General features: G+C 35.3%; 1 protein-coding gene across 1 annotated transcript in view; it reads right to left on the bottom strand.

The window, feature by feature from the left end:
• The window catches only part of LOC107694856 (death-inducer obliterator 1-like), a gene marked incomplete at its 3' end in the record, with an annotated part of 26,379 nt that extends 22,764 nt beyond the window's left edge, over positions 1–3,615 (bottom strand). The window contains exon 1 of the mRNA XM_016494548.1: positions 3,456–3,615. The remainder of the gene's footprint in view (positions 1–3,455) is intronic.
• Positions 3,616–5,504: the final 1,889 nt, after the last annotated feature.

Genomic DNA, 5,504 nt, shown 5'->3' with positions numbered 1-5,504 from the left:
TAATCTGTGTCCTCCACTATATTTTCAAATGCGCTCGTATCAAACTACTGTATATCGATATAAAGGGTATTGCCTCATATCGAATTGCTTATAAAAAAAATATTGATATATAGAGAGAAATTGCAAGCTCGTAGACAAGAGTGTCAAACCCAAAACCCAATAGGTGTGTTCAACTTGAAGCAGCGATGCGCAGACTGATCGGTGTATGACATTCACTAGAGCACAAGTATCTGGATAGTATTGAATCGGACGATTAGAGTATCGTCCCAGCCCTAGTATATACAGGGCTCCAGACGTGCGACTAATTTTTGTGAGCGGTCGCACTGGCGCGACCACCGCATTGTCCAACTCATAAGCGCTGCCATTTCTGTTGCATGTGAGAAACATCAAACGGCAAACGAAACTAAAGCGAAATTAAACCGCACTGTTTCAGCTGCGCAGGACGGAACGCAAACAAACTTGTCCGAGCTCAGAACAGCTTTACTCGGGAGCCAAAGTTGATTTCGTGACACTGTTACTGCACAGATGCAACAGTGCTGCGAGATCCAGTGAGAAGTGTTTGAATTCGCTGCACAATGATAAGGCTGCTGCGAGATCTAGTGAGAATAATTCAAATTCTGCACAGAATTCTCTGTAATAAACAGCACTGACATACGTCAGGAAACCAGAAGCGGTAACGCTAACTGTAACCGTGGTGTTGTGTTAGAAATAGTCGAATGCATTACATCATTCATTTCAGAGTTTGTACAACCTTTTGAGAGAGAAATTCAAGCACTTTACAATGGCTTTCAAGCATTTCACACAACTATTTCCAACACTTTAAAGCTCTAAAATGATCCAGTTTGAATGTTATTTTTAATGGGATGACCAAAATATACTTTGTGGTAAACAAACACTTATGTACAATTTTAAAAAATACATAAAATCACAATTATAACCAGTAGACAGCAGCAGAGGAACACTTATTGGCTTATTAGTCATTCATTTCTACTTTTTCTCTATATTTTGAAATGATAAAATCACTATTATAAAATCATCAAGAAATCAGATTTTGTCAGAATGTTACACTTTTCTGTGTATGAAGAAAAGTCACAAAGGGCCTTGAAAAACAAACTTTTCTTCAAGTCGCTACTAAATCACACAATCACTGAAGTTGGTCAGTTCCATATACTAGAAGAATAATGGTACATTTAATAAGAGTGGAATATATAATTTTGCTATATAAAAATTTGATTTTGCACCTGTTACTGTTGTTAATAAAAGTAAATTTTGTATGTATCTTAACTCAAGCTTAGTGCTTTACTGTCAAATCTATATAAACAATAAACAAGAAATGAACATGTAATATTATTAGTAACTGCTCTTATTAATGCAGCACACTAGGCACGGTTGCCTTGAACCGAGCCCGAGCACGATTATCCCCCATCCCCACTCCCCCGCTGGCCTGCACTCACACTATAACACTTGAAATATAACACTATAATAATATACTAATATAGCGAGGCAACCACTGCATTTTATTCATGATCCAAACAAAGATGCTGCATACATGTATGCTGCAACATGAGCAGTTTTTAATCTAAATTAGATTGTATAATCCCGAAAATATCAGCATGAAACAGAAACAGCAGATTCACTCTCTGCCAGCAGGTGGCGCTTATAGCGTTTCCTTGGTTTCTGCTGTAAACAAAGCAGCGCTGCACTTATGAACTTTAATATGCGTTATACAGAGGCAAGATGAAAAGAAGAAATACCATCTAAACTTTTCTAAAGACAGTAAGTTCCCCTCAGACATACATTCATATAAACTCCTACCCCTAATTGAATCGTGATTTGTTTAGCATCTCAACCGATTTGAATCGTCACATATTTAAATCGATTTTCAACCGGCTCGCGGTTCATCGTTACATCCCTAGTAGTAATAGAATATGTTTGCGATGACAGTAGTAGTTCTTATGATGACAGTAGCGCACACAAAATAGTATCTGTTCCATGCTCCGGCGCCGTTAGCCCTCACACTGCATGCGTACCGCGCCCGAGCCCAACCGAACCGTGCCCTGGCCCACCTCTTCCAACCTGGCCAGGGCCGGCTAAATGAACCGCGCCCGAGCATGGCACGGAGCGCTCACACGAATCAAACCGGGCTTTGGGGGTCAAACGCGCTCGGGCACGGTTCAAAAAGCCTAGCTGGAGCCCTGGGGTAATAAGGTATTTTGGTCATACACTGATCAGTCTGTTTCAAGTCGAACACACAGCTGCTGCTGCCATCTTATGACAATAGATTTACACTTTGAATTAGTAGTCTGTCATCGATGACAGTAGCACATTGGAAAAGGATAAATGCCCTTTATTTTGTTTGCACTAATAAATGCTGCTGCCTGCCAACCGCAATCACCAATAAAACGTTGTTCCATATTTTTTGCATATCATCATCGCAAATATTCTTGAAATATCGTGATATAATTGAGGCTATATCGCCCACCGCAAAAGATAAATGCTACGTATGCAGCTATCATTCATCTAAAATAGACTAATATATGACGAATATTATGCTATGCTGCAATTATTACACATATAGGGTAACAACAATCCTTTTTCGTCCAACGAAAGCTTACATAATCAGACAGAAAATGTGATATTGTTACATAATGTCATTTTTTTAAACAAATGTAACATTACTCACTTTATTTTTACTGTAAAGTTGTGCAGTTTTGGAGGGATTTTTTGTATTTTTTATTTATTTGTCTGAATTTGTAATAATCTAACTATATACATTTCTATAAAATAAAATGTAAAATTAATTTAATTTAGAGGTGGCAGAGGGGTGGTTCGCCCAGGGCACCATACGAGCTAGAACCGCCACTGTATGCGTGCGTGTGTGTGTGTGTGTGTGTGTAAAATAGTATAGTATATCAGTCTGGCGAGTAAACTAAAAAAAATGACTGCCAATGGCGATTATATTGCCAAGGTGTGCGTAGAGGGTTGCCAAAGTACATTTACTGATCTTTCTAGATTCAATACTAGTTAGTGAAAGTCTGTCTGCTATGATCATATATTTTGCAGCATTTGTTTATTACAACCATCGGTTGATAAATGAATGATCGTAATTGTGTACTTCATAGCATTGTGTATTATAAACGATACAATAGCTTAATAAATTAAAACGAAGACATATAAAATACTTTACAACGCTCTTCTCATGCTGTAATATTAACACTGCGTCTTACGTGTGTGAAAGATGCATTTCACATTTATCTCAAGCTAAACAAGACCACAGCATCATGAATGGCTGTCAATGAACTGATCAGCTTTCATTTAGACCATTAAAACGACAATTAGACTTTAAAATGTTTTTTTTACAAGAGACAAACATACAAAAGACAGAGCGTATGAATAAACAAATGTAAGTAACGTTACAATACCCTTCGCTCACACAATGTTATAATAAAACTCACCCTTCAACGCATGCGCACTCCGCACAGCGTAATGTCTGCGCTTACATGCACGCTCTAACTTATGTTAGCAAACTTATTAATGATTATTAATGTCTACTGCACTCAAACAAACAAACGCCGAGTGTTTCCTCCATTTTGTCCGTGAGAGGGGCGTGACGCAGACGCACTGAAAGACGCCACGCGCCGCATCACCGGAAACGAATAGCGCCGCTGGCGGACTGGATGACAAACAGCAGTTGCATCTCACGCCATTCTGAGTAAAATTTGTTTTTTTTTACTTCCCATTTACATTTGTGAATAAAGAATTTTCCATATATAATGAGTAATTTCACAATATACCAAATCTTGAAGTCAACAGTATACTCATAAAAATCCTTTTTTTTGAGTTGCAATTCAATATTAATACTTTGTTTAACAAAAAAAAATAACAAATCACACCAAAATAATTTTGTATAAATACAATCATAAAATAAATGAACAATACTCTCATTTTCCACTTTACAGAAAACACACTTCAAGTCAATGTCTTTACAAAGCTTTGCAATTAGCTGTTTTACAGGATAAATATGATGAACGATCTTGTATGATACTATACAAATAATATTTTATTTGTGATAGAAAAAAGATCTGGAGATCTTAAAGCTCTCTTTCCAGTTGACATCTTGAAATTGTGATCTCCAGAAACCAATGGCTAAAGGAACACTGGAAATTTGGCAAATTGTTCTAAGAATATTATTATACAGAAAACACACTTCAAGTCAATGTCTTTACAAAACTTTGCAATTACCTGTTTTACAGGATAAATACGATGAACGATCTTGTATGATACTTCTCTAATTTTATTTGTGATACAAAAACGTCTGGAGATCTTAAAGGTTTCTTTCCAGTTGACATCTTGAAATTGTGATCTCCAAAATCCAATGGCTAAAGGAACACTGGAAATTTGGCAAATCGTTCTAAGATAATTATTATTACATTTTTGTTCTTTTATATTTATACCTTCCAGTTTAACACTGAAGTCTAAATTTGGTTTTTCGACTATATCATTTTCTAATAATTTCCTACATTCTGAAGGAATGGCATTAATTACCATCATATACTCCTTAACAGGTATATAAAATGAACATGTTTCTAAAAACTCTGAATATGTAAGCGCGTGACCATTACTACTATTCAGAAGTTGAGAAACCAACAAAACATTTGTTCTAAACCAATTAACTAAAAAAAGAGACAAAAATAGTGTTAGATATTTCAAAATCAAGTACATTTAGCCCACCTTGGTTAAGTGGATTACAAAGTATTTTTTTATTCAAATAATGATGTGTATTTTTCCAAATAAAATTATATATACATTTATTTATCTCATTAATGATACTTTTAGGAATATCTATAGCCATTGCGGTGTAAACTAGTCTGGATAAACCTTCAGATTTTGATAATAAAACTCTCCCGTCTCTCTCTCTTCAGCCAAATGTTACATTTCTTTTGAATTTTGTTCATTATTGGGGTATAATTAAGATTCATTCTTATCTTTGCATATCGTAATTCCTAATTAAGTAATATAATCTTTTATTGGAATGCCACAAAATTCAGACAAGTTACTGGGTCTTTCTTTTCAAGCTACCTCTCTATTTATACTTATCCTACATTCTCTCCATTAAACCTGTATTATTCAGAAACTGAAACAACACATTTATCGTACTATTTCCTATATCTGAGTCTAATATATTCTTTAATGTTAACTCTTTTCCTTCATTCATCCATACTTCTTCTCTTAGCACTTCTCTTTCTTCATCATAACCCTTACAATTAATAATCACATGTTCTACAGTTTCACTCTGTCCACATTTCTCACACAATCCCGTTGGATGTTTAGATATTAAATGTAATGTTTTATTCAAACCTGTATGCCCCATTCTTACCCTTACCAAAATGTAGTATACTTCAAGTATACTTAAGTAAAGTTCAAGCATATTTTTAAGTATACTTTATGTAGTAAGTATACAAATATCAGTGTACTAGTAGTATACTTGTAAGTGTACTATTTAA

This window comes from Sinocyclocheilus anshuiensis, unplaced genomic scaffold (assembly GCF_001515605.1).
Source record: "Sinocyclocheilus anshuiensis isolate Anshui unplaced genomic scaffold, SAMN03320099.WGS_v1.1 scaffold342, whole genome shotgun sequence".
NCBI lineage: Eukaryota > Metazoa > Chordata > Actinopteri > Cypriniformes > Cyprinidae > Sinocyclocheilus > Sinocyclocheilus anshuiensis.
Note: the sequence above shows the minus strand (reverse complement) of the source record. Positions and strands in the feature narration are given on the sequence as shown.